This window comes from Vicugna pacos, chromosome 7 (assembly GCF_048564905.1).
Source record: "Vicugna pacos chromosome 7, VicPac4, whole genome shotgun sequence".
In the NCBI taxonomy this organism is placed as follows: Eukaryota; Metazoa; Chordata; class Mammalia; order Artiodactyla; family Camelidae; genus Vicugna; species Vicugna pacos.
The window spans coordinates 27,294,860-27,320,924 of NC_132993.1; the positions used below are offsets into that span (position 1 = coordinate 27,294,860).

The 26,065-nt window shown below is 35.8% G+C and overlaps 1 long non-coding RNA gene across 1 annotated transcript in view; it reads right to left on the reverse strand.

The window, feature by feature from the left end:
* LOC140697359 (uncharacterized) overlaps positions 1–26,065 on the reverse strand; it is a 148,011-nt gene that overhangs the window by 56,309 nt on the left and 65,637 nt on the right. The window contains exon 3 of the long non-coding RNA XR_012074317.1: positions 10,709–10,763. This is a non-coding gene — a long non-coding RNA (uncharacterized lncRNA). The remainder of the gene's footprint in view (positions 1–10,708; positions 10,764–26,065) is intronic.

Here is a 26,065-nt window from a genome sequence, read left to right on the forward strand (position 1 = left end):
TATCAAGGGTTATAAAACAGGAGTGGCACACTTGAGGCCACTCCAGGGTAAAGAATATTTTGAAAATGAATCCCTAAACTAACATTTCATTCCATGCATATATATTTTTTAAATGATTCTTTTAATTTCGATACATATAAAACACTTAATAAATTATCAAAACTAACAGCTTAGTAGTGAACACTTAGACTGAACTGTAAAACAATCCTCACTGATTTGGAAATGAATGTTTGCTAGGCTACATGTATACTTAACATTTAAGACATTTGTTTCAGACTCCTTTTACTCTTGAAACAAGATGAACACTGAAAAAAAATTCTGCGTAGCTCAGCAGCTGGCAGAACAAACTAATTTACAGAAATTTTTAAAAAGTCACATGGATGCATCAATAATCCATATGAATCAAGGGATAAATATATATTTATCAGATATAATTGAATTACAATTCTGGTTAAATATTATTAAAATAAATATCACAAATATTCAAAACAAGTATCAACGGAATATAAATACGTATCAAATAAATTTCCAATTAAAAATTCAGCCAATTAAAAACACACACACTTAGAAATCAGAGACGGCAGATAGAGCATGCATTTTATCACGGTTTCAAATGATTTAAAGAGCCACAGGACCCAATAAACCAATTTCAGGGGTTTCTGTAGTCTGTATGACAATACTCATCACTTCAAATGAGGTATGTAGGCAGATTAATTTAGCTTTATAAATGTCTAGGTACATTTTTCTTAAAACCCAGTGATAAGTCACACGGATCCTCATTTCTCCTTGTTTAGTTTCATCTATACTAAAGGTTTATTAAATTCTAACAAGCTATAGTACAAAAATATTGGCACTTTGCTGTAACAGATAGAAATCATGTGTACAGGGAAGAAAGGTAATGCAAAACTGACAGCTGAAATCTGAAGTTAACACAGGAATCACCATCAAACCTACCAACTCTAAATCAAGGAAACTGCTACGGGGGATATTCCCTATGTTATTACATATCTACCTCTCCAGTTTGTGAACAAGTTTAATAAGGGGATTTGTCGTCTTCTTGCCTCAGGACATGACAGTGTCCAAGTATAACGAAGAATTAGAAGAAAGTCTTCTTGACTAAGAAAAAATGAAACAAAACCTTATTTTTACAAAGCATACAACGCTGTATTTAACCAGATAAAAGAAAGCGAAGAGAGATCACTATCCAGGTAACTTACTGACACATCTTGTCATTGGAAACTGATGGTAACACATCTAGCATTCATGCTGCCTCAACTGGTCCTCTCTTTTTTTTTTTTTGCGGGGCAGCGGGAGGGTAGGTTGAAGCTTTAGAAAGTGAATTTTGCTCTGCACATGTTTATAACTGACTAACAGATGATTTGTCTTTTCTTTGAAAAACCTGAGCTCACTATTTCTAAGGTTGTGAAACTAACCCAGTTCTCTGCTAATGCTCACGCCTATACTGGCTGTTATCTCACTGCAGGAAGATGCCAGCTGAGCTGCCTGAAGGGTTGAATGGAGTACTTTGTGCTACTGATGCATCATTCACTCTTACTCAGAAAACAGGGGGATAGGAAACTGACAGAAACACTGCAATAGCAAACTGACACATACTTACACCAAACCATTTCCTGTGAAATTAAATATTAATTTTCTGTAGGTGAGAAATTGCCTATAAAATAAAAATTATCTTGAGTTATTATTCCAAGATAATATGGCGTTTATTCATAGTTTAAACTGATGTGACCTGCAGAGTTCCTGCAAAGTGAATATAATGGGAAAAGGCAGTAAGTAACAGCATGTTCCATTTCACAAAGTTGCCTTGTTCATTTCAGATAAAGAGCCTGTAGAAGAGAATTTGGAGAAAGAGAAATGGCAGGACCCTGATGGAAAATCTGTCCACAGACAGGCAAGATTTTGAGCCCAATGACATCCTCATGCAGATGACATTAGCTTGTTTTATAATCTACCAGACTAACTCTGACACTCTCAGAGAATACTGGGGAGATGATAAAAGGAAAAAAAAAAAAAAGAGCAGAGGAAAACATGAATTAATTATGAATTACTACAGATGGAAGAGGGAAAAAAAAAAGCCTGCCATTTATTGTAAAGAAAATCTTACCAGATCTATGTTCTTAAGATGTGTAAAAATAATTTACTTTTCTAAAAGCATAGTAGAGAATCCTACTGTGCAACTAAAAACTACTACAAGCTAAATTAGTCTGTATCGTGTGTTACTAATTTAACAAGCACCTTAGGAGTAAAAATCTATCTTGATAATGGATTGAACAAGTAAAGTTAGAGATCTAATCTATTCTTTTTCTTAGTGATTCATGCTACCATTTCGTTTGGGACCAAACCTGGAAGATCTGATTGCTCAAAAACATGTACATGTTCATACCCCAAATGGAACTTACATATATTTAATTGAAATTCCTAGTTTTTCAGAGGAGGTAACTGTAGCCCATTTGGACGATGCCCATGCCCAATGGCACAGAACAAACCATTAATACGAACCCTTTCACTCTCACCTGCCACTCTGTTCTGCTGTATCGCATGTTGTCCTTGCTTGTGTGAAGCTGAAAAAGTCTAACTTGATGCCATGTGACTTGGTAATACTGGAAATAAATATTTTACAATACTAGAGGGAATCTCATATTTCATTTTTTCTCTGAATATCTGATGCCAGAAACCTTTTAAGTTTTTCCAAAGCACACAGAAGCCAGTTATTTATCAAATATGATATTCTATTCTCATCTCCGTGATTTTGCTCACATGAAATGTTTGGGTAAAGAAGATAAAAAGGCCACCATTTCAAAACAATATAGGAGGGAATCGTGGTGATAAACAGCTTTTCAAAGACATGACGACAGACGCCATTAAAAGCCACAAGCTGTTAAATCTAGAGTCTCATATGTGCTTTGTTCTTGATTTCTAAACTTATCCCAGGTTTTAAGAACTTAAAACACAGTCATGGGAGGTTGGCGATTAGAGAAACTATTTGAAGTTTCACAACCAGAACAGCTGGTCCAGAGATGATAGAAGACGAGGCTGAGTCTCACGAAGCAAATGCAACGCAGTAATTGGGGAATGTTTTGGCAAGTAATAAGAGAAACCATCAGAGACTTATTGCAGGTGTCAAACTGCATTTAGGTTAAGTATGTCTTCCAGACCCAAAGTTCCATTGACTCTCTTACCTCTAAGTGAAAAAGCTGTATGATTATTTCAGAAATACAGAAAGGAACAGAGTTCTGATTTCAAAACAAGCATAAAACTATACATGAAAGGAATATTAAACGGAAAGGTCACAAGTTCTACAGGCATAAGATCATCATCTCTCACCTAAACTACTATAATCACTCCTTACCTGGTCTCCCTGAATAAATCTTCCTCCCTTAGACAATTATTTCTAGGGAATACAGAGTGACAATTTTTTTTTTTTGACTCAGGTCATCTCATTATTTCACCCCAAATCCTCCAAGGTCTTTTACCATGTTTAGAATAAAATTCAAACCCTTCCCCTTTGCCTGAATAGCTCTGTATGTTTTGGCTCCTATTTCTCTCTCAGCCCGTGTTTCTATCCCATGCTGAGAACACAGTAGACATCTTGCTGTTTATCAAACATGCGAATTATCAATCCATTTCAAGATTCTTGCCGTTGGGAGGAGGGGATAGTTCAACAGTAGACCGGATGCTTAGCATGCTTGAGGTCATGGGTTCAATCCCCAGTACCTCCATTAAAAATAATAACAATAAAATTTTTTTAATTTTAAAAAATTAAAAAAGATCTTAGTCCTTGATGTTTCCTTCATCTGGAATATTCCTCAAGACATGTGCATAACTGGCTCTCAAACTTCATTCAGGTTTATGTTCAAATGTCACACCTTCTTGCCCCCTTATCTGAAATAGAATTTACAGTGACTCTATATGCTTATCCTGCTGTATTTTTCTTTACTTAACATTGCTTGTATTTTGCTATCCATCTGTTTGCTTTATTTACTCATTATCTGTCTTAGAAAGTAGAATCTATTCTGTATTCTATAGAATTAATTTGGTTGCTTTGGACAAAAATGATTTGGTCCTTTTGTAAAAATAATAGTATCAGAGCATCAACAAGAGAGCACAACTGTGTGTTCCCTACGAGTTCAAATCAAAACCACCTGATCAGTGGGATAATTTTTGGTTCATTCAACATTGTGCTGGGAACCTGGTGGATTGTTGGGGATGATGCTTTCAACTAGAAACATCCAAAGAAAGAAATTTACTAATATACTAGAAAGGAAGGAAGGAAGGAAGGAATGAACTAGAATCTGAACTCCACTAGGTCAGATTCTTGTCTGTCTTTTGTTTATTTTGTATCTTCAGTGCCTAAAACAGTGCCTAGCATATAACAGCACTCAATAAATATCCCATTAAGTAAAAATGAATAAAGATATCTTTATATTATATTACTGTTAAGGTATCCAGGTGGTTTTAAAGTAGATAGGGTAATTAAAGTTTAGCTCATTTAAATACACCAGGTCCTTTAAGGGTGGAGGGGTCCTGCTTTATCCTTCATAGTATCATGTCAGAATATACTTATGGTCCAGGCTTTATCTCTTGACTTGGATGTGGCTCTGATCTATTCATATTGATGTCTATTATTAATGTCTTCTCTTGGACCATTACTTGACTATCATCTCATTTTAATTATATTCATTCCCAAGTGTTTGTTGTAGAAAATTATGGATTTCCAGTTGGATCTCAAGTATCACCTCAACAAGCAAAAATGTACCCACACCTAGTTCTCCATTTCTCCAGTTTCCCCCTTACTTTTGTCTAAAACATCCACCACACCAGCCCTGATTTAATGACATCTCCAACTCTGTCTGGCAAAGTAGAACAACTTTCAACTGGATCACATCTCTGCTTAGATCAGGAATGGGGACTCATTCTCTTGGCTCCTGACCTTCTCAGATATGTTCCAAGAAGCAGGAAATTATATTACTATTGGCATAATGCTCAACTTATTGAGACTGAAGAAATCTACTGATACTTAGCAATTAAAATACTTCTTAATCCCTTAAGCCAATTTACACAATGGTATCTCAAATTCATTGCATAATCTAAGCAATGTCATACTCAAATCGAAACTGATGAAGTCTATGTGGCACTCTCCTTTAAAAAGGAGGATACTGCAACCATTCTGACAGACACAGTGGGTCCTGTAGCTGCAGGGGAGGAGGTTAGCCTGAGGCACATGAAATAGACGATTACCTCTCCACTGAAGTGTGTGCTGTAAGATCTCTGCGGGATGTCATAGTTTTGTTTTCACACTGTGTTTCTTGAAGGTTTTCTCTTGGGTAAGGAAACAGGCATGCTTAAATTGTCTGACTCAGTTGTGAATTTACTTTATTAAGAGGCTAACATATTTCTCAGGGTGGCTTACCTAGAAAAATGAGCACAACGCAAAACCTTGAACTTTACCTCTGGTTCAATATTATCAGTCTTGCTGAGAAATTGCTCTTTCAAAGATGAAACATTTCACTATTCCAGAGGTCTGTCAGTTCTGAGGCTTAGCATTGATACCCAATGCCATTTTCTATGTTCCCCATCTCTCTTTCATGAGATCTGAGTCAGGTTCATTTTGGTTGTCCCTCCACATACATGTTCTGCCTTCTCCAACCAGCTTTATGCCCTGGGAGACTGAAATCTGTGGATTTACCCATGTGATCCTTTGTGCTCCAGTTAAGAATAGAGAATGAAGAGCACTCACTGGTTGAGGCACCAAAAGAGGGAGGAGGGTAAGACAGATCCTGGCTCTCTTCTGTGGGCTCTTTGGCTGACTACATCCCACTGTTAGGTAGTTACATCAGCGGGGGCACCGGGCAGCTAGTGGAGGAGAGGGAGGATGGACTCAAAGATGACAAAACTGGTCGGAACCCAACAGCCACGACTGCACAGTAGTAGAAAGGACTTAATTGGACACAACCCAATATTCATTGTATTATAATTAACACTGAGGTTTAGGCTCCCTCGCCCATTGGTTTTTCTGTGTACGCCATGAGTAAGGGCATGCACAAGGGGGCCAAGCATGACTAAGCACTCCAGGGACAAGAGCTGTCAATCAACCAAGAAACCACCTCTAAGCGAGGGTGTGAGAGAAAGGGGAGACAAAACCTGCCGCTTCCCCTCCCTAGATCAGCCCGCCTCCTGTTCTTGGAGGGGCGCTCTTCCTTTTTAAAATAAGTCCTTTAAAATCTTTCGCTACACAACACACCATCTCCTGACTATTTACTTATCTTTCAGGTATGACAAGAACTGGGGGTCTTTACTTTTGACGTAATAATGACAGCTCTCTCTCTGGCTCATTCCACAAATTCACGCACTGTTGCTGGCACGAGGGTACCCCACGGCTACCTGTGTTTTCCTCATTTGGTTTCCTGCCCACATCTCTGTAAAGCAGTGTATTTATTAAATTCTCCTCCAATTACTTAATTTGAGGGTCATGTTGGGACTGATACATCATCCAAGGTTAGAGAAATCATGGGGAGAAGAAAAGACAAGCCCTGTGCCTGCCACAGAGCTTCAAAGGACCGTTTCCCATTCTAACTTTTCCCCAGGAGTACCCACTTGACTGTGAGGGAAGAATGTTTTCACACATGTACAACACATATAAACTAGGCTTAAGGAAGTGCAATGAGGAACAGAGAGACCAGAATACTATTTGATGAGGTAAACAGCTTAGCCAGTTTAATTTTTAATATCATCGTTTGATATTCTATTGCCTTGCTAATTCTGAGCAACTTTGGAAGTGACCTTAAAAGGAACAACTTTAAGGTAAGCCCTTCTTCGCTTTCTTCTTTAGGATGCCAAGTTTAGGATACACTGTTACGTGAATTGTCTGAAAAGCTTATTAACATTCATTCTGAATACTCAGGATGCATGGATTGGTCTGGCAATAATGTTTGCTGTTTTTAAAAATATTTTTATTCATTGATTCAAACATTCCACATTTTATTCAGCTATGACAAACACATTTGTTTTTCAGAAAATATTTTTCTTACTTAGGAAAAATATTTTCCTTCCAAATTCTCTTTGATTGGTAGGTTTTCATTTTAAACTCGATCTTAATTTCTAGAGTTATTTTGTTTTAGTCAGAATATGAATGACTGATATCTTACTTTGGGGAATTCTATGAGGTTATATTTGTTATTCAAAATAGAAACAACTGTGGCTTATTTCCCATGGAGGTAGACATGCACCCTTATACTTTATGAAATGTGAGATATTTGAAAGGGGCTTAATAAGTAACACCCCTCTTCCTCTCTGAGCTTTGAGATAATTGAGAACTTAGACAGTCAGCAGATAGAGAAAAAGTACTAATTTTATTAATAGAGAGTGGGTTGGAAGACATAAGTTACTACAGACCCAATGATTTACTTGCTATTGCTTTCCCTGCAGTGCAGACTCTAGATCAGCACAATGGAATTTGAATCTGCAGAGCAGAAAAACTTACCTAGGTCTGTCTTTAAGGAATAAAATGTCTATTACTGGCACTGGGTATAAAAACATAACACATTTTATTTAGCCTCTCAAAGGGGTAAGAATTCTTCAAAATTCAAATCTAGACTAAAAACATCAGAAAAAACTCTTAAATTTGGTAGATCATATAATTTTCTTCCTGTAGTGTATCTGTCTATCATTAACTTATTCATCTATCCTTCTATTCACTTTTAAAATACACGAAATCCTAATAAAACCTTATCATTAAAAACTCAAAAACCAGATAAATTAATATCGCTCCATGTCAAATACACAAACTTGTTTTCCCACGTTAAGAGGTAACCCAGGTGAATTTAATGGCTAAACTTCCAGACTCGTTTGTGTGCACTGACGTATTCATATTCACATGCATGCATAGAAATATGCAGTTTTGCTTTGTATTTGTTTCGTATAAATTTCCTTGCAACCTGCTTCTTAAACTTAATACTTTGAGAGGTTTAGTGGTTTATTGGAGACACAGGCACAATTTCTTTTACGTTGCTTTCCCGCAATATAGGGCCCTTAGGCAGGGAAGGAATGATCTGAATGGGTCCAACAGCCACTCTTTTCCATTCCGTCCAAAATGGAGCAGTTACGGAAGTAGACATTAGAGCTGCGGGTTACATTTCTTCCTAGAAATGTGGATTTTCTCATCAACCTGATGAGAACACCAGTATTAGGCTTTGCCACTCGCTGCTGCTGTCCTCAGGGCTGGCCTTTGATGGCCATGACAGCCATTATTATATAGTTGTTTCTTTTTTTTTCCTCCAAGTTTATTCTTTTTAAAATCCCTTTTTCTGGTACTAAGGATAATTGCCCTCTTTTTCCACTTACATTTCTGTTATTTCTTTTTATAGTTACAGTTATCAGTCTTCCCCAGTGTAGTCCTTTGAGATTCCAGCAAATAAAACCATGAAGGAAGAAGACTCAGCAAGTTTTAAATTTCAACTGTTTGCTTTTCCATTGTGTATTGTTTCCCACCTTGTTCTCACTACTTTATCCGGCCTACGCTGAACAGGACTGAGGGAAACACCCAGTCCTTTTCTCCATCAGAAACGAGAAGTCTACTGTTGTACGTGATAGGGAGGAAAGGTGCATAGAAAGTTCTCAAGGAAGTAAATAACAGCCACAGAGTTTTCAAATAACCTTAGGATATTGTGAGAAACTATGTGCATGCATGGCAAAAAAATTTAAGAGCTATTAAACTGATACATAGTAAAATTTAAAATCTTCTGATTTCTCACTCTCACCTTCCAAATTCATATGGGTAGCCACTTTCGACATTTTTCTTATACATTTCCAGAAATATTCTGAACACAAACAAATGTATGTAAGCATACACTTTCACATGCACACCTTCCATACAAATAGTTTTATATGTATTTATACACACACACCCGTACGTGTACAGACACATACACACAGATACTCACACATATACACACACAAATCTGTAACTCACTCTATTTCACCTTAGATTGTCTTTTTCATGTCTGTATACCTTGATCTACCTTATTCTTTAGTAAGTGATAGCTTTTGCATCGGATTATCACAATTAATTCAGCATGCCTATTGATTTTTACATTCATTCCAGTTTTGCTACTAAGAACAATGCAACAAAAAGCATATATATGTCAATCTTCTAATGCACTTGAGTCAGTATAAACACTGGCAAAATTAGTAGTAATTCACTCCTCATAAATTCATTAGGACTTCTGCATAAATGTTTTTAATCCTCAGCTTTTTTTGTATCTGGTATTTCTCACTGCCTTGTAAGAGATGTCTTTGCTTGATTGCTTTCAGCTTATAAAAGGTAAGTCATTAAACTTCTCATTAATATTCATACTTATCCCTGAGTGGACACCACTCTACCTGTTTATTGCACTGAAACAAGGGGAGATTTTAAACAATACCATATCTATATTATGATTTTTTTTACAGCTATAACAGATTTCTTCATAAGGGTTCATAATGATCTGTTCGCAATTATAAACTTTTTTTTTTCTGAGAATGCCCAGATTTCAATGTAAACATTCTTTTATAAAAGAATTAAGAACTAGTTTTAAGAATTTTTAAACAGTTTTAGAGAATTGTTAAACTCCTTTGAACCTTTCCAACACATGCTGAATTTAAAAATGAAAGTAGTTCTTTAAATTTCAGCATTTCTCTTCAGGTTCTTTTAACGTAGGTGTAGGATGAATGGGGTCCTTGGGTCTCCCTTCCATTCTTGGGCTCTTATACTTTAATTCTGCATCCCCAGGGACATATTTCCTCAGGACCACCCTCAGATCATGCCCCTAACCTACATGGTTTGCACTTTCCCCTTTCTCTCAGAAAAGACCACTTTATTGGTGATTATGATTTTTTTTATTTTGTGGGAATTTTTGTGCTCACTGGGGACTTAATGTTTACCAGAAGCTTGTTACAAACAGTAGTGTGTTAGGGGAAAATTTAAGCTTCGTGAAGTTGAATAACTTCGTCCACTGTCCACACAGCCTCTCTCTTCACCACAAACCCCGAGCCGCGAACGACCAGCGGCCACAGATGACAAGGCAGAAGACTGCTATGTTTAATCCTTAGAGGCAAAACTCTCACTTTACTCCCTAGAAGTGGTGCATGGGTGACTACAGTGTTTCATAAAGGTTCTCTGTTTCTGTTTGGGAAACAAGGGACCTCTCTTAGTTTTCCATCTCAGATGGCCATAGTCAGTGGTCTCTGGTTCACAGCAAAGGGACCAATCCCACACACAGTTCCTGCACCACAAACAAGAGGAGCTCCACATATCAGTCTCTGTTAGGCTCGATGAGTTAGTTTTCAGGAAAACGTTAAGTCATAAGGTACATGTATATTTTCCCTGAAATACAATACTGTGTGTGTGCACACAATGCAAATTAAGCATATACATCCATATATATGCCACATAAATATAAACAGATAGGTATACACAGGCACAGAGATACAGAAACATAGTACAGAGCAGTGGTTCAGAGCTTGGCTCTGAGTCAAACTGGGTTTGAATCTCAGCTCTGAATATTTTTTTCATTAATAAATTGATTTGATATCTTACCTGAAATGCAGTCTAAAGGTTGAAATAATCACAACACAAGAAACAAAACAAAAAGGAAGAAACAAGAAACATTTGAAGGCTAATAACCATAATTCAAATTAGAGCCCGTCTACTTACCAGACATACGTTCTTGGATAACTTACTTCTCTTCTTTCTTCCTTACTTTTCTCATCTGTAAAGTGAGAATAAAAGTCTAGTCACCTCATACAGCTGTGAGGAGTCATGAAGAGCGTCACTTAGAATCATACCTGGTACATGTTAAGAACTGTAAAAGTATTAGCTATTATTGCCATTCAGTCTATTCAGAAACCAGGGGACAAAATGGGCGACTTTTCATTGCAGGCTTCTCAGGTTTCAGCATATGGTTTGCAAAAAATATGGACTGCAACCCCCGCTAGAAGTGCTGTCTCTCTACTTGAGTATGGACAAACATACACAAGCTTAATGTTCTTTGACAATGATCACTCTTTAAAATTCTGACAGTGCTTATGAAACAAAAAAATAAAAAAGTATGTGATTTAATTATATTAATTGAAAACAAAAGAATAAGTATCAGTAGAAACAAGTTACATGAGTGACAAAGTAAGGCACTGTTTCTGTGAAGTAGAGAAGCCAAACTCTAAAAGGTAGGTGAAGGCTTATGTCCAACTCCTATGCCAGTTAGGCTGGCTCAGAAAATTACGTTTAGCTCAGCGATCATTGACCGTCCACTCCCTTAGATGTGATATCCTTTGGAAGAGTAATTCGAGTTCCACTTAAGAAGTTACTGTCAGAAATAAAGGTTATCTGGTAAGAACGCAATGATCAGAAGTAACCTATGAGTTTACCTGGTTTTGACTAAATCATCACGGGGTCCCCGGGACACCAGTTAATTACCACTGATAATAATTCATAAGTAAACAGATCATACAACTCAACATCAAAAAAAAAACAAACCCACCCAATTAAAAAATGGAAAGAAGACCTGAATAGACATTTTTCCAACAGGCGCATAATAGATGCTCACCATCCTTAATCATCAGGGAAAGACAAATCAAAACCACAATCTTCACAGGAAATCTTTACATATTAATCGTTAGCCTTCTCTATTTGTTCAGAATATTCCTCCCTAAATGTTGTCTATTAACTATATTTATGATATTTTTAATAAAGAAGATCTTCATTTTGTGTAGGCAAAACTGCTGGCCTTTTTTCCTGATAGCTTCTGATTTTCTCTTGTCATCTTTTCCTAACCAAAATCAAGTTAAGCAGCAGGAGCTCTGGATGAAATAATTCAACTCAGAGAATACTTTTTTACAAAGCAACTGTAAATTAGTGAATGTGATTATAATTATCATAACATCAGTATTATATCAAAGGCGTATCACACAACCAAGAAGGATATGCAAAGTAAAGGCATGTTGTCACTGCTGATCACAGGCTGTCATTTGATGATACGTCTATGCAAATCTCATAACATCTCCACTTTACCATTTTAGAATAAGCATATGCTTCTTACATAAAACTTGTTGTGTTCCTTCTTATTTAAATTGATTCATCTTTAGATATGCTAATGGTGGCCAGAACTACAATCACACTACATTAAGAAAATCTGTACTTTTTTCTAGGAGATACTGATTTAAAAAATATTGAAAAATAATGTTCATACCAAATTTAATCATGGTTCTGGTTAATTATTCATACATTATGCCATCACTAAGTCGATATACTAAAAGGAAAACAAAAATGAATCTGGTAACGGTACAGAAGTATAAGGGGTTCAGACCATTTGGGCTGCTATCACAAAAACACCTAAAATTGAGTGAGAAATTTATTTCTCACAGTTCTGGTGGCTGAGAAGTCCAAGATTACTGTACCAGCAGATTCAGTATCTGGTGAGAGCTCACTGCCTAGTTCACAGACACTGTCTACTTACTGCGTCTTTATGTAGCAGAAGTGATGGAGTCTCTTTTATAAGGGCATTAATCTCATTCAAAAGGGCTCCACCCTCATGACCTAAATACCTCCCAAAGGTCTCACCTCCAAATACCTTCACAGTGAAGATTAGGTTTCAACCCATGACTTTTTGAGGGGACACAAATATCCAATAGATAGCAAGTGTTAAAAAAAATATGTATCCCATCTTCAGTGTGTGGCTAGTGTTCACTTGGTGATTACAGGAAAAATATGAACTACATTCTTCAATCGTTTGCAAATGGAGGAAATGAACTCAAATCCAGATTTTTGTTATCCAAGGTCAGATATTTTATTTTCCTTTGTTTTTCACCATGCAATTAAACAAGCTAAGTTAAAGGCCTCTTCAAACATTACTAAAATAATTCAAATATTTATTCTGTGAAAGCAAACATTACACTGGACAAAGTTAGTCAGGCAATGAAGACATTATTCGAGGCTATGTGAACAGGAGAGAGAGGCTAGAACTAAGTTTAAACTCAACTCCAATGAAGTACAGGAGCAAGGTACCTGCAGAAGTTAGGTTCCTACTCTCCCACAGCAACTGAGAGGTGAGAGGACAGGCATAACTTAGAGGTACTGCAGGTTCAGTTCCAAACCACTGTATGATGTGAAGACTGAAATAAAGCAAGCTATACAAATTTTTTTTGTTTTACAGTGCATACAAAAGTTGTATGTTTACACTATGCTGCTGTCTAGTAAGTGTGCAAAATATTATGTCTAAAAAACAATGTACATACCTTAATTTAAAAAAATTCTTTATTGCTTAAAAATATCAACCTCATCTTAGCCTTCAGTGAGTTATCTTTTTGCTGGTGGAGGGTCCTGCCGTGATGTTGATGGCTGCTGACTGATCAGAGTGGTGGTTTTGGTTGCTGAAGGATGGCGTGCCTGTGGCAATTTCTTAAAATAAGACAACAACGAAGTTTGCCACACTGATTGATTCTTAATTTCATGAACAGTTTCTCAGTAGCATGTGATGCTATGGGATATTATTTCACCCGTAAACTTCTTTCTAAATTGGAGTCACTCCTCTCAAAACCTGCCACTGCTTTAATAGCTAGTTTTATGTAATATTCTAAATATTGTTGTCATTGCAACAATCTCCACAACATCTTCACCAAGAGTAGATTTCCTATCAAGAAATCACTTTCTCTGCTTGTCCGTAAGATGCAACTCCTCATCCATTGAAGTTTCTCATGAGATGGCAGCAATTCAGGCACAACTTCTCATTCTTATTCTCTTGCTATTTCCACCACATCTGCAGTTACTTCCTCCACTGAAGCCTTTAACCTCTCAAAGTCATTTATGAGGGTTGGAATCAATTTATTCCAGATTCCTGTTCATGTTGCTATTTTGACCTTTTCCCAGGAATCACAAATGTTCTTAATGACATCTAGAATGGTAAATCCTTTCCAGAAGGGTTTCAATTGCCTGCCCAGATCCCTCAGAGGAATCATCATTTATGGCAGCAACAGCCTTAGAAATATATTTCTTAAATAATAAGAATTGAAAGTTAAAATGACTTCTTGGTCCATGCAAAATGGATGCTGTGTTAGCAGGCACGAAACCAACATGAATCTTGTTGTACACTGCCATGAGAGCTCTTGGGTGACAAGGTGCATTGCCAATGAGAAGAAGTATTTTTGAAAGGAATCTATTTTTCTGAGCAGGTCTCAACATTGCACTTAAAATATTCAGTAAACCATGTTATTAACAGATGTGCTTTTACCGAGGCTTTGTTGTTCCATTTACACAGAACAGAGTATTTAGTATATTTTATAAGAACCAAGGATTTTTAGACTGGTGCATGAACAATGGCTTCAACTTAAAGTTACCAGCTGCCTTAGTCCCTAACAGGAGAGTCAGCTGTCCTCTGAAGCTTTGGAGCCAGGCGTTGACTTCTCCTCTCCAGCTATGAACATCCTAGATGGCATCTTCTCCCAATAGAAGGCTGCTTCATCTACACTGGAAAACTGTTGTTGAGTGCAGCCACTTTCACTCATTATCTTAGCTAAATCTTCTGGATAACTTGCTGCTTCACCTTGCACTTCTAGGTAATAATGGAGATAGGTGCTTTCCTTAAATCTCATGATCCAACCTCTGCTAGCTTCAGACATTTCTCCTGCAGCCTCCTCACCTTTCTCAGCCTTCATAGAACTGAAGTGAGTTAGGGTTTTGCTCTGGATTAGGCTTTGGCTTAAGGGAACAATGTGGCTGGTTTGATCTTCTATCCAGACAGACCACTCAAACTTTCTCCATATCACAGCAACAAGGCCATTTCACTGCGGGGGAGGTAATTAGGTATGTATGTATGTACGTATGTATGTATTTATAAATAAAAATGGAGGTACTGTGGATTGAACCCAGGACCTTGTGCATGCTAGGCATGCACTCTACCACTGAGCTATAGCCTTCCCTCTTATCATTCCTGTATTCACTGGAGTAGCATGTTTAATTTCCTTCAAGAACATTTCCTTTGCATTCACAACTTGGCTAACTGGCACCAGAGGCTTACTTTTCAGCCTGTCTGTGCTTTTGATATGGCTCCCTTATAAAGCTTAATCATTTCCAGCTTCTGATTTAAAGTTAGAGATCTGGCACTTTTTTTTTTTCACTTGAACATTGTAGGGTTACTCACTGGCCTAATTTCAATACTGCGTGTCTCAGGGAATAGAGGGGCTCACGGAGAGGGAGAGAGATGGGAACGGCTGGTGGGCAGAGCAGTTAGAACACACACAACTTTTACTGATGACGTTTGCCATCTTACATGGCGTGGTTCGTGACACCCCCAAAACAGTTACAGCAGTGGCATCAAAGATCACTGATTACAGATCACCACAACAAATAGTAACGAAAAAGTTTTAAATATTTTGAGAATTACCAAAATGCGACACAAGAGAGGTGAAGTAAGCAAACTGCTGGAAAAATGGTGCTGACAGACTTTCTCGATGCAGGGTTGCCTCAAATCTTCGATTTATAAAAAAATGCAGTATCTACAAAGCACGATAAAATGAAGTATAATAAAACTAGGGAGGTAAGCCTGTACTATCACCTGTGATGATTATCTTTCAAATAAATGGTTCTCAAATCCTTGAGAAGAACATTCATTCCTAGGTTGTAAAACTTCCAAGAGGCTTTTTAAAAGTTTCACATCTCAAAAGGGCAGAGAAATTTACAATTGCAAGTAAGTGCTCTAAGTAAAGGGAGGTCAGGGGCCTGCAGCTGTGAAGAAGCTTGTCTAAAGCTTAGGGAAGCTGGCGGGAACATTAAGGCCATCTTGATGAATAAAAACTGAAAATCTCAAACTAAATGTGGATCTTTCAAATGATGCCACTTGTAACCTCAGCACGAGACTCAAACTCCTTTGAGTGATATTTAAGTTTCCATTACATTCAGAGATGTATGTATTGAATTTGTGAATGAAAAACACTGCAAGCCACATCAGTAAGCAAAGAATGCTGAAACCCTCAAGTCATCAACGGCTGCCGCCACCCCCCAGTGAAGACAAGCCTGCAGCCCAGCCTCTGCAGCCACTCACAATGGTGCACCCTGAGGGGACTCAGAATAAGAAAGGACAGGATTCTGGCCCTAGATAGCTAGGTGCTTGTCAAAGGAATGAATTCAATGAGCCCAAATGCAAATGTTTGCTTCCTCCCATACATAGAAAAGCACTAAATTCTTCAACTTGAGATGCCTGCTTTTCTTTAGTTAACAAGTAATCTTTTTATGTTCCAGCTACCTGATCTTTGTTGTAAAACTCCTATATACCCTAGCTCCTCCCCTACCTCTTTGGAGCAATCCGAGAGGCTGTCATCCCGGGTTGAGTCCTCAAAATTGTCCACGGAATAAAGCATAACTCTCAACTTCTAGGTTGTGCATTTATTTCAGTTGACAGATTTTAGTAATTAGAAGAGTGTAGTTCTTTTTGGATTGAGTAAAAATTTATTTTGTTACAATTCACCTTACATGGAGCGTGAAACTAAATAGTAAAAAACATAATTTATCCTTCTAAATTAAATAATTCATTCTTCTAAAGATAATTTATCCTAAATTATTTTTACCCTGTACAAAACTGTAAAATTAATAATTTATCCTTCTTCAAGGCATTTGGTTTCCAACACTATGCAAACTCTGTCATTTGTATTTACTTTAAAAAACTAGGTGGCTGTGTATTGTACTTTTAATAATCTTCATCTATTTTTTCCTTAAAAATTGCTTTTCAACCAAGTAAAGCTCTTTGATTTTATTTTAAGCTATTTCATTGCCACAGATATTAAAATCTAACTCTCCATACTTTTTAACTAGACTGTAGATTCGATCTGTTGGTTGGAATGATAATTTTTCATTGATTACGGATGATTTAATAAGTAATAGTAGAAATATACACTCAATAATAAATACAGCATTTGCTGGCAAATGTCTAAGTTTCATATCCAAAACAATGTGTTAGAAATGACACCTCTCCAGGGCATTGCTTAATAATATACTGGAAGTTCACAGCATTCATTGCAGCAATTACTGTAATGATTGTGCCTTTAAATGTGTCTTCACTTGCAAATTTTTGGGCAATTAGCTTTAACAATGCCGACATATTTTCACATATCAAACACCTCCACACTTTGGTAAGCTATTATAAAACTCAAATGCCTTACAGTGAAAAAATATATTACACACTAAACTGGAAAGAAAGAACTGTATCTACATATATTCATATCCTGTAATGTGAAAGAGAGAGAGATAGCTAAGGGGGCAAAATGCTATAAAAATATTTGACAAGAAATCTAAGAATGCCCAATGGAGAAAAGGCAGTCTCTTTAATTTAAAAAAATGGGACACTCACATGCAAAATAATGAAAACAGAGTAAGAATGAAAACAAACATAAAAAAGAATGAAAACGTTTTATACTATTCACAAATTGAACTCAAAATGGATTAAAGACTTAAATGTTAAAATCTGAAACTATAAAGTTCCTGGAATAAAACGAAGTTTCTTGACCTGGATCTTGGCAATAGATTTTATGATCTGACACCTAAGACAAAAGAAATCAAATGAAAATTAAGCAAGTGGGATGATCAAACTAGAAAGCTTCTGCAGAGCAAAAGAGATGAAAGCGTAGCCTGAGGAATGGGAGAAAATACTGGCAAACCACACATCTGAGAAGCGGCTGATAATCAAAATATATAAGGAATTCATACAATCCAATAGCAAATCATCATCATCATCATCTAATGAAACAATGGGCATGATCTGAAGAGATGATTTTCCAAAGAGGAAATTCAAATGGCCGACAGATACACAACGAGGTACTTAACATCATTAATTACTAGATAAACGCAGATCAAAACCACAAAGAGATATCACCTCACAGCTTCTGTAAGAAAGGCTATCATCAAAAAGACCAGTGATAACAAATGACGGTGAGGATGTAGCTTCTGGTTATGTACAAGTTCTGTGGCTGCTCTCTGATACACAAAATCTGACCCACCGTCCAGCAGTTTTCCTACAGATCCTAACAGAACGTCGCAAAGATGTGCAGAACACCATACTGCTCAATGTGTTTAAGTTGAAGGGCACATTAAAAAAAAAAAAAAGGTTTAATAGCTTTCAAAAACTAGTTTACTAGATGAAGAAATTAACATAAAATTTAAAACACTGGCAAATTGTTCCTGAACCTTTAAAAGAACGGTATAAATCAAATTATTAACTAAATAAAATTCTCAATCTCTTATATGAATATAAGCAGATAATAAAGAAAATATTAGCAGAGACACTAACATCAGACAAACCATCAGAATGTATCATATATTAAATAAATATCTGAAAGCATATACAGATAAAACTGTCTTACACATAGTGTCATAATGTTAAGAGACGATACGTAAGATACTAGAGAACATGTAACTGCTTTAGAGAGCTTGGTCAAAATTTGAGCCTGAACAGATGATGTAAAAATGGCAGAACTGAACTGTACCACATTACCATTTTCTTTAAATATTAAAATAAATGAACATTATACAGAAAACCCTTTAAAATGTCTGCTTGCCAAAGTAACATATGATTCTAGAAACTGGAAAAACTGCCAAGAGTATTGGCAGTCAAGATTATTGAAGCCCACAGATAGGCAGAGGACAGAAAATTCTTAATATTAGCCTCAAAAATGAAGAGTAAAAGTCTGAGACTGTGTTCTTATCTTACGTTTATTAAGACTGGTGAAATCTATAAAGGGCTGTCCACATGAAAGGAGTGGAACAATTTAAGATCCACTGTATTTTTGTTTCTGAATATTTATTCCCTTCACTTGAAGAGAAGTATACACTTCTTCCCATTGGTATTTTTAGTGCCTCCCTGAGGATAGCAGATATATTTTTTTCCCCAGTATCAGGCTCAACAGTGTGTCCTGTCTGTTTGGGCTAATAAATTATGAATGAATGCAACAGTGTGTCAGTTCCAGTTTTATGTAGCATTGTATGAGTCTGCTATTTCTACCTGAAGTGTGAATTTCAAGCACAATGAATAGGAGTAGAAGAGCAGTAACCATTCAGTTACAAGACAGGTATTCTGGTCTAAGATAGTTATTCCTTCTTTCACTAATAACCATGTATTGAGCATCTACAATATGCCAGATTCCACGGCAGGCACTGACATACCTAAGGGCGGCATTCAACATTGTTGCAGAAACCAAAGCAGAGCTTGGGTTTTCTGACAAGGACTGCACACACTGCCTAATTGGAGCTTTCTCCTTCATCTGTCATGCTCTCATGCTACAGAAATGTGGTTAAAAAAGGAAATAACTTAGTATTACACAGCAAAAAAAAAAAAAAAAAAAGCAGAAAATAAACAAACAATATATATACTGTGATATCATAGTGTGGACGTGACAAAGTGAAGAAAAGATCTGGACCAAGTGCCAAAGAAAAATGTGAAAAGACACGGAATGGTAGCAATGCAAACTAATTCATGAATAAAGGCCAGGATTATATTATGCACAACACAGACTAATTTGTATAATGCTGAAACAGAAGAAAATTTCCTGCAAATGATTTCAATGCTTAAAATAATGTAACAATATTTTAGTAAAAAAAAATGCCTCTAGGACAATGTAAAGGGAAGAATAGGATATAAATGTAGCTTTGCAGACTTTAAGTCAGATCAATGAAAAAAACAGCATTTGAGAAAATAAAATTCAAACCAGCAAGAAACAGAATGCACAAGGTAGAAACGACATAATTGTGGAGCTCTTTATGGTCCTTTATATTACAGAGAAACATTACAGAACTTCAAGTTTGAGAAAAGATTATTTTAGTCACCAAACGAGGCAAAAAACTTGTATAAAGGGAAACCAGTCAGCACAGCCTCAAACATCTCTTAATACCATGAAATGCTTAAAAACAATGCAGTGATGACTGAAAAGCTCTGAATGATAGAAGGTATAACCTAAGAATATTGCATTCAGTTTAGACGTTTTCCAAGTTTAGGATACAAACGAGTAAGCAGTGTCAACGATGGAAGAACTCAGGGATGACCACATGCATGAGCCTTCCTTGATATCTCTACTTGAAGACAAAAATCCAACTGATTAAGAAGTGGTCTAAACAAAGAATTCAAGAAGAAAAAAGCCCAGAAGATGAGTCCAGTTGAAATAAGACTAATATAAATACTTACCTAACAGATTGAAAATGTTATAATAATGTTATAATAATACTAACAAATTAAAAATGAGAAAGATTATTTAGAAGATGTTTAAGAATCCCAATGACTTAGTAAGTTGGTGAATTTTAAAATGAAAAGTTAAAAATTACCAAAGGATTCCAGTCTTAAGGTGCCCCATCATTACTTTTCTTATCCTTAGAATAACCTTTTTGAGATCAATATGTTTTGTTGTGAATATTTTTAAATTAAAACGTCCATAATTTCTTTATTTTTACTTTAGCTTATTTTTTAATGTTAAAGATTAACGAGTTTCTTTAAAGCATAAGGATTTTGAACTATTTTAGTAACAATGTACATAAGTCAATCTATTATCCATGTATATGCATAAAATATACCAGGGCTGATGTTTTTAAAAATAGATAACAGAATATTAGTAAGCTGATTCTATCAATACACAGAAAATTATACGTCACAAACAAGTGAGGTTTACTGAAGGTGCGCTAACACTGGTTCAGCATTTGAAAATCAAATAATAGAATCTACCACATGAACATATCAATTAAAGGAGAAAAAGTGCCAAATTAAATGAGTACATACTGATGTATATGAATGACTAAACTTAAAATATAGTGAAGAAAAAAATTCCCCCTGCAGAATTCAAAGTAATTTATGTCCATACCACATTCTTAAGGAACTGCAGCATAATTCTTCACTTCTTAAATGTGGGATTTCTAGAGTGACTTTCTTCTTAAGAATGTAATATGTAAAGGGGAAATAAGTAACAGTGGAGAAACCTGATCTACACTACACCTCAGTAAGGTGACAGAGGTCAATGTCAATTATAATTAATTACAATTAATGTTGATAGTATGCACCCTTAACGTGACATAAGGAAAATGGTACTTTACCTCTGTGAGCTTCCTCCCAAAAGACATTAATCATAGTTTAATAACAAGACAGGCCCCAACAAAGGGACACTGTATGAAACATATGATCAGTAATTATCAAAACTGTTAAGATAATCAAAGGCAAAGAAAATGTGAGAAACTATCAGAGTCAAGAGAACCTTAAGGTGACATGGAAACTAATTATAATATGGTATCCAAGATGAGGTCCTGGACCAGAAAAGAGACATTAGGTAACAACTCAGGACAGCTAAATAAAACAAACTTTAGTTAATAATGATTCATCAGAATTCATTCATTAAATTTAAGAAATGAGTCATACTAATAATAGGGGAAACTGAGTATGGGATATGGGAAACCTCTATTACATCATCTCAGTTTTTCTGTAAATCTAAAACTGCTCTAAACAATTAAGCCTCTTTAGAAGAAAATTAATGATGGGAATAGCTGGATTGTAGATTTGGAGAAATGCTTCTCCATTAATGCTTTACTAAAAGAATTTAACTTACATAAAATGTGTTTTTTAAAAAACAAAGATCCATTTTAGAAATTATAATTCCATGATACCGTGTGTAGTTGTTCTTCTGAGTCCATCCTATATAGCTAAAATTAATTTTATTTTATAAAACATTTAAATATATTTTATAGTGCTATAGTTTATCAATGGCTACAAACTGACAAAACCTTTCTGAAAGAAAGACATAATGTACAAACAATTCAGTGCATTTCTCCTTCATGAAGTATCTACTGTACTTTCTTCTGTATCTTTAAGCTTAGATGTTGAAAATGTAAATGGCGAAAACACTGAAAAATTTTAAGAAGGTTTATGTATCATAAAACTTTCTTATCTAAAGCATACAATTAGACTTACAAGGATTTTCTCTACAACATAGTGTATTTGACACACAAACACATATGCGGGTTTCTTAGGGTTTGGGAAAACCCAAGACTGCATGTAGCTACATTAACACATTCTCTTCAAGTGTCTTTTCTTCTAAAACAATCCAGCTGCTTAACCTGTAAATCCACTTTATGATTACTGCATGTTGTCGGTACTTTTCAAAATATGTTGGCACTATTTTCGTCTAATTATTAGTCTGTGGTATTAGAAGTACCAGGTCCTTTCCAAGTTGGAATATTTCTACCAGTATACCACTGACACTTTCCTGATATTGCTACTGTAACAAGTTAATGAAAGCACAATTGTATAATATAAGCTGGTTAACAAGATTATGTTTCTGTAAAAGGTTGTCTTGCCTTAGGTGTTTTTCAGTCCATAAAATCATGCATCCTGCTTGGGATAAGTCACAGTTGTTTTCATTTACAGGAAAAATTTGACTTAAGTGCCATAAGTCTTGAATTGATGTATGGTGTATAAAAATATTAGAGAAAATAAATATATGCATTAGCAGGCAAAGGCCTGCTAACAGAGATCCAACCAAAAAACTACAATTTTGTTTAAATTTTTCTCATTCTTTTTTCTAGTCCTCAAACATGCACACACAGAACTTGAAACTTAAGAGTCTCTCTCTCACGCACACTTCAAGCTTAGACATTTTCCTGGAGCCCAGAAATATGCAGAATTATTGAATCTTGTGGATTAATACAGTATTTAAGAACACACAACTTCCAATATATCATCTTCTACCACTCCACTAAAATACTTAAACGTACACACATAATAATGAAAATCCACAATTCTAAAAATCAGAATCAACAGAAGAATATAATGTCAGAATCTTGTCATGTGCTCCCCTATCCAAGGCCCAGCCATTGTATGGTGAAGAATTCACTGAGCTTCCCTTTATTACATAGCATGGTTTTTTGTTTATTTCCACTTCTCTCTCCATCTCTCTCTCTTTCTCATAATACAAAAGGCTGCTTGGGAAACGGTTGAAGATGCCTTAAATTTTTCTTACAGCCTAGCTGATGAATCAAAAATCAGGCTTTTTTAAGACATGAAAACTAAGCAATCCAAACTGGTGTGGGCTGTTTGCTGGTGCTTTTTCTTCTAGACAAAGTATTGACCTTTCAGCTACCGACCATTTTTCACTTGCATTCAAAGGTAGCAAATCTCCGGAGAGAGAAAAAATCATGGAAGCTAAGCGAAGGGTGTGTGCATGTGTGTGCAAGTGTGTGTGTTAGGGGGTTGCTAACGATGACATTTTAAAATTTAAAACTGTACAGTCCCCACAAATAAGGCATGAGAAAGAAGTAGAGGAGAGGAAAAATCCTCCTCATGTCAGAGGTACAGATAAATAGGACAGTCGCAAGAGGATGCTGCCTCATTAGAGGAGAGATGCACAAGCTAAGAATTGGAGGGAAATCGTGGGTTGTGCTTGGAGCTCTAGATGACAAACTGCCCTTTGTATGTAAACCAAAAAGGGAAATGTACAACTGGGCAGAAAGAAGTGTGGTAATAGTAATTATTAGTAATCGCTAACAACTATTAGCTATTATTATAATAACAGCAGCAACCACTAAAATTAGTAAATATTCTTCAATTTGGACTTTGCATATATTGTATTATTTAATTTTCAAAATAACCAAGAAACAGTTACTGTTACGAACCTCATATTACAGATCAGGAAACAGAGATACAGTGTTAAAATTAACTCACCAGCGTCACACAACTGGTAAACAGTATTTGAGGTGTTAACACGGTATACAGGGCTTAAGTTTGTTGCAGAGCTTGACCTGCAGGACAGTCCTGGATGACTGACAGAAGATATGACTTGACAGAAAGAAAGAAAAAACCCTCACTGCATACAATTTGAATAATTTTATTAGGAATTACACTACATAACTATGTAGTATTTGGATATGAACTGTATTTCAACCTTGGATCCTATAGAAATTTGCTTCATGTTCTCATTCCCTTTCTTAATATTTTATTTAAAATGTTCTAAGAAACTGTCTAAATCTTTACAATCCCAGGTCTTAATTTATTTCATCTTTAAATAGGGAGTCTTTAATGGGCCTTCTCCCCCAAGAGTTACCTAACTTGAAGACCGAGAATGCCATAACCTTTCTGGATGTGTTTCTAATTGATTAGTAATTACAAATAATTCAATTAAATGAGCTCATTTTTATTTTTAATGAAGTTGTTACTGTACTAATTGTTTTCTGAGCACTGTATTTCAAGTATTTAAACATACTTATTCTATCTGTTCTATTCACCTAAAGAATTGTTCGTGCAAATTAAAACAATGCTTCTTTCAATACTTAATCTTTTCCCTCATCATGAAGATGTCAATAAACCACATTTTTGGGTAGTTTTGCATTATCCAGAAGCTGCCACAATATTTTCAATGATTTTATTATGTTAAGTAAAAACAGAATAGTTTTAACAGGGATGTGGAGGATCACATGGCAGCTACTGTCTTTTCCAATATTGAAAAACTGCCAGGGTAAGTCCAGCCACAGAAAGAAGAGCTGGAGCGCAGTTGAGACATTGATTAGCACACAGGTTTCCTGTATTAATGTTATGAAAGACGGAAGAAAGAAAAGCATGCCTTAAATTTAAAAAAATCAACAATAGGAAGGATGTTCTGGAAAAAAGGAGGAGGTAGGAAATTTAAAGAATCAGTATTTCAAAGTTAAAAAGGTACAGTGACTAATAATTCAACTTACATGTTTTCTCTGAGGGGGTGATTTCTACTTAAGGAGAAGAAATTAAGCTAATCTTTGAGTTAGAACAGAACTTGGGACTTTCAGGATATGTATAATATTTTCTGCATACACACTTATCTCTAAAATATGATCATGTGGAACACTGACAGGCTCAGTCATACATGTCAGTGCACCCAGCGAGACTCAGTATGAAGAGAATGCAGAAGACACCATATGAAATAAGAGAAGCAAGGAAAGAACTGAGGAACATGCTTGCCCTAGGCCAAGAAAAGTCTTATAGTAGTTGCAGGCATTTCCAGGAGACACAAGATAAACTGGTGATTCAGGTGATTGAAGCAAGGTCAACGTCCTGCATTTGTTGAACCAGGCAGACAGGCGATAGTGATTAACGGACTGACTTTTGCAGACACAGGAAACTGAGAAATGGTATTGATGATGAGACTGGGAATAAGGAGGTGATTTCAGCTTCCTCTGTTCTAGTTTTTTAGAGGATGAAGACAAAGAAGTTAATCTTTCCAGAAAGGGCACTGGTATCTGAAAAAAAAGTCTTCTGGCTCTTTAACTCCTTCAGAAGAAATGCATTTTCTAGCACTTCTTGTACAAAGAGAAACAGTTCAGTAAACTGTACATTATGAGGGAAATTAATTCAGTATGTTGAGTGTGTCTGATGATGTAAGATTTTATCACGGTAAATGATGCAATACTACCTTCTCTGAATATTTTCCGAGCTATGAATGCCGAAATACTTAACTGAAATATTCTCAAATACTTTAGCTGACTTCAGATGAGAAGACATCTTCTGTAAAAAGGGAAACATCGGAATAAAGCCATATTGCATCTTGAAAACAAGAAAGGAAAATCTTCAGGGAATAGAAAAGGAACGATCTGCAAACAAAAATACTCAAAAACAAAGAGAAGTAAAAAAGAAAATATAACCTTCAAGGATTAGATTACCTACAAGGGAATAACAACTTGTTACTCATTAGGAAAATAAATATATTTTGATTTATCTGAGAATACAAAATTAAAAATCACCACAGGAAAAAGTAATGAGCCTCAAGAAGAACAGGTAAGCAAGTAGAGCACTATATCGCTCACTCATGTAACTGTATTTTTAAAACAGTAGTTAGAATAATCCAAGTTGATATGTTTAAAATGGAAAGTTTAGATACTGGCAATAGAAATTAGCAAAGTGAAAACTGAAAAGAAAATTAAAGCAAGCTTGTAATTTACTGAAAATATGCACATGTATGTATTTTTTGTTAAAACTTAAGGAAAAAAATCCTAAAATTATGTGTAGAGGTATATATCATCCAAACCAACAGAATT